The following is a 14,696-nucleotide window of genomic DNA, read 5'->3' on the forward strand; positions in this document are numbered from 1 at the left end:
CATTTTTTTTCTCCCCCCCCCCTTCGGCGTCCACTTCGCATCAGTGGCTTTATCAAACGGCCACATCTGTCGGTCGGGGGCCATCGTGGGTCGCGAAGCGCCATCCGCGCACCTGGTGGCGCAAAGGCGAAACAGAAGACGCCCTGTGAGAATGCCATGGCGAGCGCACGGCATGTCACATCGCATCTCGTCAAGATTACGAGCGCAGACCCGCTCGGTAGCGGACGAGGTCGTAATGTTGGGATGTCCAGCCTCAGTGCCGATGCTGCAGGATCGAAATCGATGCACACACACACACAAGTCCCGGCAAAGGCCATGTTTCGTAGCTGATTAGCAGCCGACTGGAATGGCCACATTTCTATTCGACAAGAAAGTACCCTAGACATACATGGCCTGTCTACCAACGTATCACGATAAGAAAAAGTAAGGCATTAGAACTACATATCTCCAAACTGCGGACATGCTTTGTACACGCCACCATGCATTACGCGCGTTGAAGATAATGCTTTGCACAAGGACGCCGTTTACTGTGCGCAGCAGCCTTGGTGACTCGCATAACGACTTAGTGTAAACCCAATCATAACATTGATAAACAGTATTTGACTTTCAAGGAAATTACATGCAGACATACTCCCGTTTTTCGCAGCTCTATAAGTAAGCTTATACGTAGCGACGACTTGAGATGGATGCATGGTTAAGGTTGTACTTGATAACACTATGGCTTGCTTCTATCGTCAGTGTTCCCCTGTGCATCTCGACAGCGCTTTTCGCACCTTTGTTTCAACAGAAGTATAAACGTAACATTTATGCCAAACGAAGTGTTGAGTACACAGGCGTTATAAGATCGCGTACACATTGGCCATACTAAGCATTGAAAGCAACACACAGTAACTAAGTGTTTTTTCGGAGCCACACTCATACATTCCCTATCACTGAACCAACAGTCCCTTTACGCCTATTTTCACTGCATTAATTAAACAATATATTGTCACGATGTAGTGACGGTGAAGAATCGGTCAAGTGCCAAACTGCGAGTCATGAATATTGGGCGAACTTGTGCTCAGCAAGTTTTAGTTACACGTACATACGTAGGGACTTCACGTACGCAAACGTAAAAAAGTACGTACAGTCTGTTTCACACTTAGGGGAAATCTCGGAGCGCATTGCATCGCGATGCGGCGAGCGCTGGAGTCGGGTGCCGGAAGCAGCTCGCGCAGGCGCAGACGCTCGAGACGCTCGAGGCGTGCGACCTCAAACATCGTCGCCTATCATCCAGCGCTCTATAGTTCAACATTAACATCAATGCGTTCAATTTTGCATCTCGAGCACTCAAAATGCTTAATACGGATCCTGCTAACAGAAAGCACAGCCGTGCGATGGTGGGCCCCGCCACTGCCTGATGCCATGAGTGAAATGAACAGGATGGCCGCGCTGGAAGAAATATGTACATGGATCGGTTACATCGTTGAACCGTAAATTGTAAAGGGATATTGGCAGATGTACAGAAGGAGGAAATAGATTAAAGTGCCGAGGATAAAAGAACCGCACAGCAGCCATCTTCCTGCCGCAAAAGACGTGCTAGATCCCTGCAGATGCTAAATGTTCCCGTTGGTTACGCGTTGCTGGTTCTAGCTCGCTCTGTCCTCGCCCCGAAACAATCGAGATTTCCCATCTGCAGCAAGCGTCTTTTAAATAAGGCCACCGAAAGCGCATCCAGTGCATTCGAGTCTATAGTTTTGCGGACACCCAACAAGTATACATCAGGTCCTGTGAGGTCACGCAAACGTACGGCAAGCCGTACACTTGATTTGTAAGAGAGCTTTTCATTTACGTTCGCTAACGTGCTCGGGTAACCTTCCAGGTTGAAATTCCCTCTCTTTATTTTTATCCTTTTCACTTGATTCCTCTTCTACTTCTATGATGCTTGTTCCCTTAAAGGTAGAACGAAGATTCTGGCGCACGTGTTTTGTCATCGCGGCAGGTCTGGGCCCGATTTTCTCCTCCCCCACATCTTAGGTCCCCCCCTCGAGCGGCTTGAAACTCCCGCGGACCACTAATCCCTTCCAAGAGGTTGGGATTACGCGTCCAAGTGGGGCCCGTCAATCACCCCGAACTTTACAGGTGACGTCGCGCAGAAACTACGAACACCGTCCGGAGAAGAACGCTTGAGCGAAGTAAAGGCAATCACAAAATAAAATGTGTTATTCGGTGAACGCTCCTGACCTGCCGAGGCGCACTGAGGCACTCCAGCAGAGGCGGGCACGTACGCGTATACACACACATACTCGGGGATTTGCGAACAGCGAAACAAGCCAAGTGCTTCGTCAACACCTGCGCCTTGGAATGCAGCTTTTGGGTTTCGCGCGATCGTTCAACTCTCGCGAGGGCTGTGCTTAACGAACACGCGTTCTGTTCAGCGTGGCGGAAACACCGAGTCACACGACTTCGCGATAAATAGGGGTCACCGCGCACACCGCCATTATCACGGCCTAGAAAAGATATTCGCCATACGTAGAGAGAGAGAGAGAGAAACGTGGTGGGAAAGGCAGGGAGGTTAACCGGAAAAGATTCTGGTTTGCTACCCTGCACTGGGGGAAGAGGAAGGGGAAATGAAAGGCGGAAAGAATAGGGAAGAGAAAAAGCAGTCACAAAAAAAAGGAAAAAGAAAAGGAGGAGGTTCGAAACGTCTGTGAGAACTATAGTCTGTCAGATAGTCCACTCGATCGCAAAAACTTCAAGAGTGCCTTGACTGACTTGTTGTGTGACGACTGTATAGGCCGGCGTTCCAGGACTGTCTGCTCCGAAAGCGGCTGGTCGTCAAGACGTGCCAGCGCGGTCGCGAGTGACTGCCTATGTGCGCTGTATTGGGGACAGTGACAAAGTACGTGCTCGATTGTTTCCTCGTCGCCGCAGTGATCACACGCAGCACTATCCTCCCATCCGATGCGGAAAGCAAACGACTTTGTAAATGCGACACCAAGCCACAATCTGCAAAGTACTGTTGTTTCGTGTCGGGATAGTCCAGGTGGAGGTCGAAGTCGAAGACAGGGGTCTAGTCGATGCAGACGTGTGTGTTGCAAACTAGGTGTGTTCCACAACGATTGTGTGGCATCGTCTGCAATCACTCGAAGTTTCGCTGCTGCATCTGTTCGTGACAGCGGGATTGGTTCCTGTGCGCCGTCTTCGTGAGCAGATCGAGCAGCTTCATCAGCATATTCGTTGCCCATTACGCCACAGTGGCTAGGGAGCCACTGAAAGGTGACGTCGTGTCCTTGCTCGACGAGGCAATGAAGGAGCTCTCGGATTTCTAGGACTAGTTGTTCGTAGGGTCCACGGTGTAAGGCGGAAAGCAAGCAATGTAGCGCTGCCTTGGAGTCACTGAAAACACTCCATTTGTTAGGTGGTTCCTCACGAATTATGCGAAGTGCGCTACGAAGAGCAGCAAGCTCCGCGGCTGTCGATGTCGTCTGGTGTGATGTCTTGAATTTCAAGGTGGAGACTTTCGCAGGAAAAAACACTGATCCTGCAGAACCGTCCACGGTGGTTGAACCATCAGTGTATAGATGGGTATGATCACTGTATTTTTCGTAGAGCATGATCAGCGAAAGTTGCTTGAGAGCTGGTGATGAGAGTTCGGCTTTCGTTCGAATTCCAGGCACTGTCAGTCGAACTTGTGGCTGAGCCAAGCACCAAGGAGGAAACAAAACTCTCGTTGCAGCTGTGTAACCTGATGGAAGGTATATACGATAAGGCAGTATTGTCTGACAAAAGGAGGCACGTGGTCGGTCTTCTGGCAGTGAGGCTAGATGGTGGGAAGGGGCGCGAGCAAGGTGCCTGACGTGTGCTCTGAGCGCTTCCATAATAATGTGAATCTTGGCTGGGTAGTCATGTGCAATTGCAATGGTTTCTGATGTTGATGTACATCGTGGCAACCCTAGACAGACCCTAAGTGCCTGTGCCTGAGCACTTTCGATTGTACGAATGTTAGTTCTACAGGTATTGGTCAGCACTGCCAAGCTGTACCTCAGATACCCGAGAAACAGCGTCCGGTAGAGTTGCATCATCGCGTGTACTGAAGTACCCCAGGATTTTCCTCCAAGAAACTTGAAGAGATGGGAGATGGCTGTCAGGCGCTTCTTTAGGTTGGTGACATGGGGACTCCAACAAAGGTCACGATCGATGATTACCCCTAAGAACCTGTGCGTTCTGACGTAAGGGATATTTTGTCCATCGATGGTTATGGTGTATGGTGTCATTCGTTTCCGGCTAAATGCGATCAATGCGCATTTTTCTGGGGAAATCTTGAGGCCTTGTTCATTAAGGTACGTCGCTATCAACGCCGCAGATTTTTGGAGCCTAGCACGTACTTGTGGACGCGTCACGCCAGATGCCCAGACGCATATGTCATCCGCATATATTGACAACTTCACCGTATTTGGTAGGCATTCTACTAGGGCAATGAGCACAAGATTGAAGAGTGTTGGGCTCAACACACCACCCTGTGGTACTCCACGGTGTGTATAGTGTTGAGAAGTTGGGCCGTCTTCAGTATGCACAAATAGAGACCGCATATGTAAATAACTGCGTGTCCAACGATAAAGCCTACCGCCGAGGCCAACCATTTCCAGAGCCTCTAATATAGCCTCATGAAGAACATTGTCATATGCTCCTTTGATGTCGAGGAACATGGCGACAGATAATCGCTTGCACGTCTTTTGATGTTGAACGTAAGTAACCAAATCGATGACGTTGTCAATGGAACATCGGTGACGTCGAAAGCCAGCCATTGCGTCTGGATAAACTTCATAGCGTTCCAGGTACCATTCAAGTCTGGCGAGGATCATTCGTTCCATCACCTTCCCAATGCAACTAGCCAGCGCGATTGGGCGGTAGGAAGTAATCTCTAGAGGAGACTTGCCAGGTTTGAGGAGTGGTACCAGGCGGCTGGTCTTCCATTCTTGAGGAACGTTTCCATTCTCCCAGGACTCATTGAAGATGTTCAGCAAGGCACTTCGCGCTAGTTCACCGAGGTGGCACAAGGTACAGTAAGAAATACCATCTGGTCCAGGGGACGACGACCGATTACACAGGGCAAGTGCCGCGTCGAGCTCTTGAGTGGTGAACGGCAGATCCATGCGTGAGTCCCGTGTGTCCGGAACGTAGTCAGATGTAAGGGAACTTGATCCCACTGACTGGCCTGTAATCATGGCACAGAAATCTTCCGCTACGTCGAGGTCTTGTCGGCGTTGGAAAAGTGCTAGTGCCTTGAATGGAAAGCGTTGTTCCGGAACGGAACGTAGGCCTCTCACAGTTCTCCATATTTGAGACAGTGGCTTGCGGGGGTCAAGGGACTCACAATACTTTGTCCATCGCTCCGATTCCAGTTTATCCATGCGGCGTTGTATCTTCTTTTGAGTGCGCCGAGCTGTCCTTAGATCGTGAATGGACTTCGTGCGTCGGTATCTTCGTTCGGCGCGACGACGAATAGCACGAAGTCGCTCCAACTCCAGGTCGAATTGCGAGTACTTCGATGAGCACATGAGCGTGCACATAGCGGTCTGCGCCGCTTCTTTAATAGCTTCCTGCAGTCCAGATAAAAGACCTTTCTGACAAGCGTCCTCCAGGTGGTTTTTAAACACAGTCCAATCAATTCTTCGTAGTGTGCTTGGCGGGTGAGTGTTAGACATGCCGTCAATCTTGAGGTAGGTGGGGATGTGATCGCTGCCATGTGTCTCAATGTCCAAAAACCACTTAACGCGCGTGGCAAAGCGGCGTGATACAAAGGTCAAGTCCAGGCAGCTGCTGTACACTGTGCCGCGTAGAAACGTAGGACTTGCATCATTGAGCAGCAAGAGGTCATGATTGGAGGAAAACGAAGCGAGACTTCGTCCGGTTGCGTTGACTTTTGAGCTTCCCCAAATGGTGTGATGGGCGTTAAAGTCCCCGGTGATAATCCAAGGACCAGGGGACGCTTTTATTATGTCTTCTAGTCTTTTGGTGTCAAACCGGCTTGATGGAGATAGGTACGCGCCTACAAGTGTAAAAGTGAGCTTTCTATTTTTGACGGTTAAGCAGACATACTGATTGTCGTCATGAGGTTGCACAGGCTGGATGACGTAAGTAAGCTCACGGCGAATAAAGACGACTACCCTTGCTATTTCCGTTGTTATTTGAGGACGTAATTGACTCGTAGCCGGATAGTCTGATAGGGTGTGTTAAATTTGGTTCGCAGATAACGATTATTGGAAATCGGTTAATATGTACAAACTGGCGAAAATCAGCAATGCGAGATCTTAGACCTCTGGCGTTCCACTGAATAAGCGATGCTTCTTTGACCTCCTTACGAAATGACTGGTGGTTGTCAGCCATGGTTCACTCGAGGGTTGCTAGGACTGGGCTCAGCGAGTCCAGCACTTGTAGTCCCCTCCGAGCGGATGGAGTTTCCATGCTGGTCAGCATTACTCTGATGACATCAATTATGGACCGCAACATCGGGATGATTTGGCGGTCTACTGTTGGCAGAACATCAACTGAAGGTTGCTTCGATGGAGGCATCAAACGTGTAGTCTCCTTGGAAGGCTGAGCGCTCGGGAGCGCTGGCCAGTCTTCTACACGGGAAGGATTTTCCGTTGGAGGCCTCCTTGTGGTCTCGGGTCTGCTTGTACTCGAAGCTGATCGCGTTGGCACAATCTGTGCATGAACTGCACCTTGAGTTGTACGTTTCCGTCGATGACGTCGACGTCGACGCCGGATCTTTTCAGAAGCTTCACTGTGAGATGAGCTGTCCCTAACCATCTGTTTCAGGATAGCAAATTCTTTTTTGATCCGTGGGCAGTCTTTAGATGTGGCTTCATGAGAACCGTTACAGTTGCCACATCTAATGTTGGTTGCGCGGCAGACGTCTGCAGTGTGCGACTTCCGCACACCGAGGGCACACTACAGATTTTGCACAGGCGCCCTCGACATGTCCAATCTTGAAGCATTTGTAACATTGAAGCGGCTTAGGGACAAACGGCCGAACAACATGTCGGAAGTGACCAACCTTGACATGCGAAGGGATAGAGTCGCCCTTGAAAACTATCTTCACGCAGCGGCTGTTTCCAAGGCGGCATACGTGCGTTATGACTACTCCTTCATACGCCGGTTTAATCAGAATGGGCAGGTCTGAGTTCGTAATTGCCATGTCAATGTCGTAGATTACGCCGGCAGTGCAGGTTTCTTCCATTGGTATAACCGGTCTTACTTTGATGTTTCCCAATTCTGTTATCTGTCGGAGCTTATCCAGCGCATTTCCCCGGGTCGTGTCGACAGCCAAGACATTCTTTCGCGTGTTTATTCGGACCTCCTTAATTTCATTTGGTGCCATTCCCTCAAGGAAAACGGAGAGAGCTTGCCTGTTTAATCCTCGAAGGCTGATGGAATTATCCACAGGGATGAAAAGGATGGTGTGCGGCCAGCGCTCAGGTTTTGCATGCAGGGTTGATGTACTCCCGGGTGATGACGTCTTGATGAGTCTTCTTTTTGCCTTTCGGCTCCTCACCGATACAAAGCTGTCGTCCGATGAGTCGTCGCCTGTGACTGAGTAAATCTCAGTGTCTTCGCTGGTGCTAGACCAAGTACCTCGCTTCCTTGAGGAGCTTGTCAAAGTAGACCTCTGGCCCGGCGGGATTGCAGGATCCGCATCCATGACCACGAGAGCAGGAGCCTCAGTGGAGTCTACACTGCTGGAGGACCGGTTGCCCCTTGTCAATGAAGAGCTCGCCGTGGTAGACTTCTGGCCACACAGGACTGCGGGAGGCTCCGCGTCCATAGCCGCAAGGCTGGACGCATAAAGCGCCCCGGAAATTGTGGAAAATTGGACGAAATATAGCTAGCCGAGATAGATGCGTTCTAGCAAAGAGCAACTTCGTCGTCGTTTTCCTCGCCATACGTAAAAAAACATCACTGCTACTAAATGATTAACGGTAGTAGAACGAGCGATGTCGCTATCTTTCCGACAAGGGGGACTTGTTTTCGTCAGGGCAACCACTGCAGCCAACACAGTCGTTGTCATCACGAAGACGGCGCCCGGTGTCCCGGTGTAGAGCGCTCAACACTTGTTCGATACTCGTTCATCACTACCACTGATCTCCTGTCCGGCCTGCATGGACGTTGCGCCTACGGTACACATAGGGGACAAACATTATGTAGGAAAGTGAAAGGTATTCTCGACCACAACTCTATACACACCGTATTGAGGGGCACACATGGTAGCAACGAACGGGATTCAACATTACGCGCTTGCATATATCGGGTCAATCCAAACGACAGCTACGGTTTAGTTACGCTATATCGCGACGGTAGCAATCCTCTTTTGTTCGCGAAAGCTAGCTCTGCTTTCTGTCCAAACACACTAAACCCCAATGCGTAATTTTTGTGTCGCCGTTAGCAACAAGCGGTCCGTGAAGTTCCTAGTGTGTTGTCGACCACTGTAGCTCCAGAGTCGGAGTAGCTCCGACTTCTACAATTTTACAAGTGGTCGGGAACTGGCCCCTGCGTATTGCCTGTCGCAGTGATCGACGCATAGCACTACTTGCTGCTATGCAATTCATGTGCAGCAGCACAAGCGTGACAACGATCGCCGCTCCGTGGCTGCATGAGGGGCAACCCCGCCTGACAATCACTGACGAGAAGCCCACTTTCTCGCGCCTGCCCCCCACAAAGAAGTGAGCAGACGTGTTTTTCCATGTCACGCAAAATTATTCCTTCTTGGTGAGCGAGAAAATGCGTTTCTGCTTGCAATGTCATTGATCAGTGTACTGCAATTAGTGGCGACACTACAGTCTCGTATAGTGCCCGCCATCAACAATCACATTTGACTCTAGGTCTGACAAAAAAATGTCGCAGTTTCACCCGAAAAGCGAAGCACCAATTGCGATAGCAAATTAGTAGAGAGCTGTATGGAGTAAGGATAGTAGTTTTATCAGCTGTATAAACTTGGACATGCAGCAGCACCAGCAACGCGCAGAACCGCGCGCGTTCGCACCGAACGCGCGCGGCGTTGGTGACTGTTGCCGGTGCCTCAGGGGGCGACTCGGAGGTTTTCGACGAGATCAGAACAGGACACTCGTCGAGCAGCGTTCGAAGTCTTTACCACCTTCTCGCCTCGCAACGTTATTATATAAATATTTAATAAGCATTTGGTGCCACAGTTAAACGTCGCCTCCACTCCTTCCCTCCCGTCGCCCCCGCACGGCCTGTCGCGCGACGGAAGAAGTCGCGTTTGCTCTATTTATATGGTGATTATAAAGGAGGAAAGAGAGACGAGGATTTCATCACCGTTTGACGTCATACGGAACCTCACGGCGACGGCAGAAATCCGCTTTGAGTGCTATCACAATAAAAAGTGCAGCAGAGGTGTTGACATTAGTGGAAACAGCCAAGGCTGTAAAGGACCAATTTATGCGCACGGTAATTAATATGATTATTCCAGTCACTCGAGATTATTTAGATGGAAGTAGGTGAAAAACAGGAGACCACCCGACTGAACCGGATGAAATGAAGTCATTACCTGTATGAGCCGAGAGTGAAACAGTGTTTAGTGAGAAAGGGAAAAGAAGAAAGAAGACGAGGTTATCCTAACCTTCGCACAACTGCACAGTGCCTATGCTTCAGCAGCAGAGGACCTTGCCTCCCAGAGACGAGCTGCCGGTTCGCTTGTTCTTTGCGCGTGTACCTCTTGGGCACGCTGCACGTAAATTCTGACAGCGCAGCGTACACGGCCAGGCAGCAGCGCGGCGATGAGAAACATCCGGTGCCTGGCAGCGCTCAAAAGCTCAAACAAGCTCCTTCCCGCTCCTCGAGCGTTGAACGAGCGTTCCAGGAGAAGTAGCCGCGTGTGTGCCCTGCAGATCTCCTGCGCTGCTATTCTCGTCGCTGCGGCTGTATACGCACGTAGTATACGCCGGGCACGGCAAGCACTGAAGTGGGCCTCGCGTAAACTAGCGGCAATGCCCGCAGGCCGAACAGCTGGCGCGGATAAACACCTATACGACGTATACGAACCTGTTTAATTATTCACCCAGACGACACAGAATCAGAGCCTAAATATCGCACCCAGCATATCAGAAGGCTTATGCAATCGCCAACCGGGATACGCCTCGCCCGGTATTTGCAGGACGTTATCGCAATCTGCTATACGATCGCTTAAGATTTGGTTCAGATACAGACGCTGCAAGTGCAGTTCGAACAATGCTCTCATAGTGCATCGCAGTTGGTAAAACTCGTTCTTCGTGATTCTGCGCAACAAAGTGCGCAGCCGAGCAAATCGCCCGCGCCAGAGGTACTCCCGTTTGGAGAGAAAGTCCACACATTCTGCACATATCCAAAGCAAGGCCACGGCACTCTGCCTCGGCCGCTAGTCACTCGTATGGGTGAACGATGAACGAAATGTACAGACCAGACGCTGGCTCTGGTGAGAGTTGTTTGCGGGGCATTATAATTGAAGGACGATACGATCCTGGAAAAGCGATACCTCGGCCGCGTGCGTGCCTACATGGGGTAGACGCTGACACACCGCGGCTACGCTTCGACAACGCAGGTTTCTGTGAACCAGAGGAGGTGCCTGCAACAGCGGGAAGCTTTACAGCTATTCGCCGTGCCCCGGTGAAATGGTTTCAACGCGGGCAGGCGTCGAACCCGCAGGCCGAGGCCAGAGCCTGCAGCCGAGTCACCTCTGCGCAGCCAAAGTGAGCTGGCCGAGACGAAACGCAACACGACCGACAAAGGGACGACCATGTAGGGAGAAGACGTGCCGGGGCGGCCGAAGAAAAGCAGGGTGCGCGAATAAGGAACGAGAAGAGCGGCCGCAGTCTGTCGCTCGCCGCACAGACGGAGGACGACGCACCCCTCCGCGCATGGACGGGGGAGTCGGGGCTGTTTTACAACCGGGGCGTAAAAAAGAAGGCGAGGCAGATGGGAGGCCCCCCGCACAAGCGGCATCTCCCCGCTCGCGCAAAAATCTCTTTTTGCCACAGCAACGACCTCCACCCAGCCGCCGTGCTCGTTGCAGTAGACGCCGTAGCGGGAACCACCCCTGCAGGAGGCTGCCGCGCGCACAAGTGTCCTCCCGGCAGTGAATGCCCACGACATTCACGTCGTTCTCGCTATAGTCGCGGTCGTCCTCTATAGTGCGATCATGGGAATGAATATATAGACGAGAGGGATTGCCCGAACCGCAGAGGGCGCTCTCGTCGTCTTGCGGTCAAGGTAAGCGACTGACTCTGGTGAGCCAGTGCGGTCAGGAACTGCTTGAGCTTTTAACGGGAGCTGTCGTGCGATGCGAGCGCCGCTTTGTTTTTCTTTCTCGCTAGAACGACGTTGTCGCCGTGCTGGGAGCAGCAATTTGGCGCCGTGCGAACGCACGCATCTCCACCGCACTTCTCGGCACTGAGCCTATGTGCCTCCAGCGTGGTCCGATGTTAATGGAGATCTTCCGCGCGCGCGCACACGAAGTGCGACTGACGCCAACGGTTCGAAACCTCCATTCGAGTCAAAGGACAGCGTCTAGGCTGTAAACAGTCAGGTGCAGCACCTTCGGGCACAAAAGTCGTAGGATCCGTCACATATCGTCGACCATTAGCAGCAACAGTGCTGTCCGCGGAACTGATCCCATCGCCATAACCGGAATCCTTTGCTATGACGCTGCTTCGGTGGCGCGCGACGGCTCCAGCGGCGCTGCATGACAGCTGCGGACCCAGCGGTCGCGAGTCTTCCGGGAATTTAAAAAGAAAAGAGCCCACGAAAAGTTGGCCGAGGCAGGGGCGGGTTGCACAGAAGATATCCGCCGAATCCGGTTCGTGGCGCTTTCGAAAGGAACCAAACAAGAAAGCGGGCCCCGTCTAGTGGGGTGGAAGAAAAAAAGCGGTTGGCGTTAGACGGGGGAGAAGAAACGAAAACGCCCCAAGAATGAGCTGCACTTCTTCGCCGCCAGGGGTCACGACGGTCAAAAGCGTGCGCGGCCGACCATGGTTAGGCGGCGCTGCGGTAGCGACATTCCTTTTCTGCATTTTTTCAGCATGCCAAGTGTGGCGTAATTACTATGCACATCTTCCAAGATTCCTTTGACTGCAAAGTGGACTCGTTGCCGAAATTAACGGCAGCACTTCGTGGTAGTTTCAACAGCGCTCATACCATTTGATTGCAAACTGATAACAGTTCAATGCCGGCATCAGTAACAGCCGCCTACGGGACTGCGCACCACTATGTTGCGTTCATGGCGTCTTGGAATTATCAAGAACAACCAGCAAATGTTGCGTCGGCTACTTTAACGGTGAAAAATATGACTGGCACCTGACAGCGAAGAAGGCCGAGTCTCGCAACAAACAAGTATTGCAAGCGCATATCTTTTCAAGTATTGCAAGCGCATTTCTGGTACTTTTCTTGCAGTTTTAAGTATGATCGGAGACAAATGAAGCTCAAGAAACTAAGCTCTGAAACGAACGCTGTGAAAATGAAGTTGACGTGACTTCTTGTCGCGAAATTTGCAAAGCCACTATATTGCGCTCCGTCCGGAAGAGTGCACTTCCTCGCGAAAAGCGCATAAACGCGCGCATTTAGTAAGCAGGAGTTTCTCGGAAGGCAAGGAGCTACAGAAACAAAATTAGAATGTCGAAGGTGACGAGACAACGCGGACAGGAATAGCACGTCCCCGACAACTGCGAAGCGCCGCTTCTACGTATACAGACGAGCGAACACGAGAGCGACCGTGCGGCTCCTTTCGGCTGTCGAGCGCTGAAGAAACGCTGGAAAACAAGTCCCGTAAGCGAGCCTCTGACTTGCGGATAATCTGCTGAATGCGACATTAACAAATAAGGAAAATAGTCTCGGACATTTAACGGCATGTGCAAGGGAGAAAGAAATTCATATTTCCATTAGAGCCCGGCCACCCAGTTTTTCAGGGGTGACTATAAGTTTAGTTTTTAAATGACTTAGTTTTCAGCCAGAAAATCCAGCGGGAGAGAGCGGGTCTGCGGGATTCCACTAGGAGTGGAGTGACGTTGACGCCATAACATAAGTTAATTATCATCGAAATGCGTAAATCAAGGCAGGAATTTGGGCACGGCAAATTACTTTAAAAATAACTACTATTCAAGTTTCATCGCGTATTACGAATGTTTATTCCAAATAGTATAAGCACATAATTTCATTAAGTTGTGATGTTTAGCGCCCCCAAACTGCGCAATGGGTATCTGAAACTGCACGGTACCTGAAATACGCCGTCTCGCTAGTACTTCAAAACGCATTCGATGATACATTAGCCGGATGTTTTGAGATATGCGCGCCTCTTGTCAAGTTCTAAGGTATTTATAAATATTCATCGTCATCATCATTGTGCATCTCTGCAAACATAACAGTGAGAGAAACTAGTAGAAAGAAAGGAAATGTTTCACGCTGCGCAAGCCGATCTTCACGGTGGCCCCCTCATTTTTCCCCGACGCGTCCTTCTACGCGCCCAGTGACGTTCCGTTTTCTCGCTGACGCTTTTTGCTTCTTCGGCGCTTCAGCGCACGAAGTTTCCGCGAAGTCGAGATTGGCAGCCCCATCACGACACCGTGACCACCGGAGCCAAGTCAAAGCCCAGTCCAAATCCGAAGCTGTAAGCCGGTCCACCGTCGGCTCCCGGCAGCTGCTCCACGAGAAAGAGGGTGCGGGCCTTCCGTCGGGAGCACACTGTTTCAACAAAAATACCAAGAGCCGAGACAAGACAGCACGTATATACGTGCCGCCATATGAAAAGCAGTAAAAGAGCAGCAGCAGCAGAGACGCGGAGGCAGACGTCATTGGCGGCGCCCGTCTTCGGTGCTACGTGACCTGCGTCTCCGAAGACTGTGGCCGCGTCATCTCATGACTGGAGACGCACACGTAGAGAAGGGGGGGCACGTGTCCACTTCGTTAGATGGCTACTGGCCCCCCACTGCCGCCGCCTTCTCAACCCCGCGGCGCTCAATGCGCAGCATAAAAGCGTCGGCTGCCCGCGGCTCTTGTAACCTTCGCGACGCACGCTCGGGCGCGAGCAAGCGGCACCGCCGAGTTGAAGCTCTCCAGGCCAGTGTGACCAACGTGACCGCGATTTACGGCCCCCTTCTGAGGAGTCTGATTTGACCTGACAGCTTTAGGCTGAGCGCGCGTCGGGAGTGCGACAGTGGGATGAGGACGCTCGGAGCAATAAAAGCGGCCCAAGACGGTTTTGACAGCCCGCGAAATGGTCGTCGTAAAACAATGCTCCTGATCTCTCCACCCGAGGCAGGTCGCCCTTCTGCGGAAACTCGGGCCCACCGCGGGATAGCGTGTCATAGAACCAGACTCGCAGAAAAAAAAAAAAAAAAAAAGGTCAGAATTTGTCGTCTTCTGGATGCCGCAAGATGCAAAAATGACTACGGATTCGTGCCACAGTATCTAGGTAGGCGACCTACAACACGACAGAAAGACGCGAGGACAGCGACGGAGTGACAACTACAGCGCAGAGCCGAAAGACCCTGCAAGACAGTCACGCCTCGCGAGTCCGTCTTGAACTGCACAATAGGTATAATTAGGCGAACACCTCCACGACTCGGTTCTTATATACTCATCTGTGGGCCTTTGCTAACGCTCAAAGATTTAAAGAAAAAAAGTTTACCTCACAGTGCACATTACCAAAGTTCACGAGAAACAGTTTA

General features: G+C 51.3%; 1 protein-coding gene across 1 annotated transcript in view; it reads right to left on the reverse strand.

Annotated features, from left to right (window-relative positions):
* The window catches only part of LOC119464412 (uncharacterized), a 221,800-nt gene that overhangs the window by 140,876 nt on the left and 66,228 nt on the right, over positions 1-14,696 (reverse strand). The window lies entirely within an intron of this gene.

Source organism: Dermacentor silvarum, chromosome 9 (genome assembly GCF_013339745.2).
Source record: "Dermacentor silvarum isolate Dsil-2018 chromosome 9, BIME_Dsil_1.4, whole genome shotgun sequence".
Taxonomy (NCBI): domain Eukaryota; kingdom Metazoa; phylum Arthropoda; class Arachnida; order Ixodida; family Ixodidae; genus Dermacentor; species Dermacentor silvarum.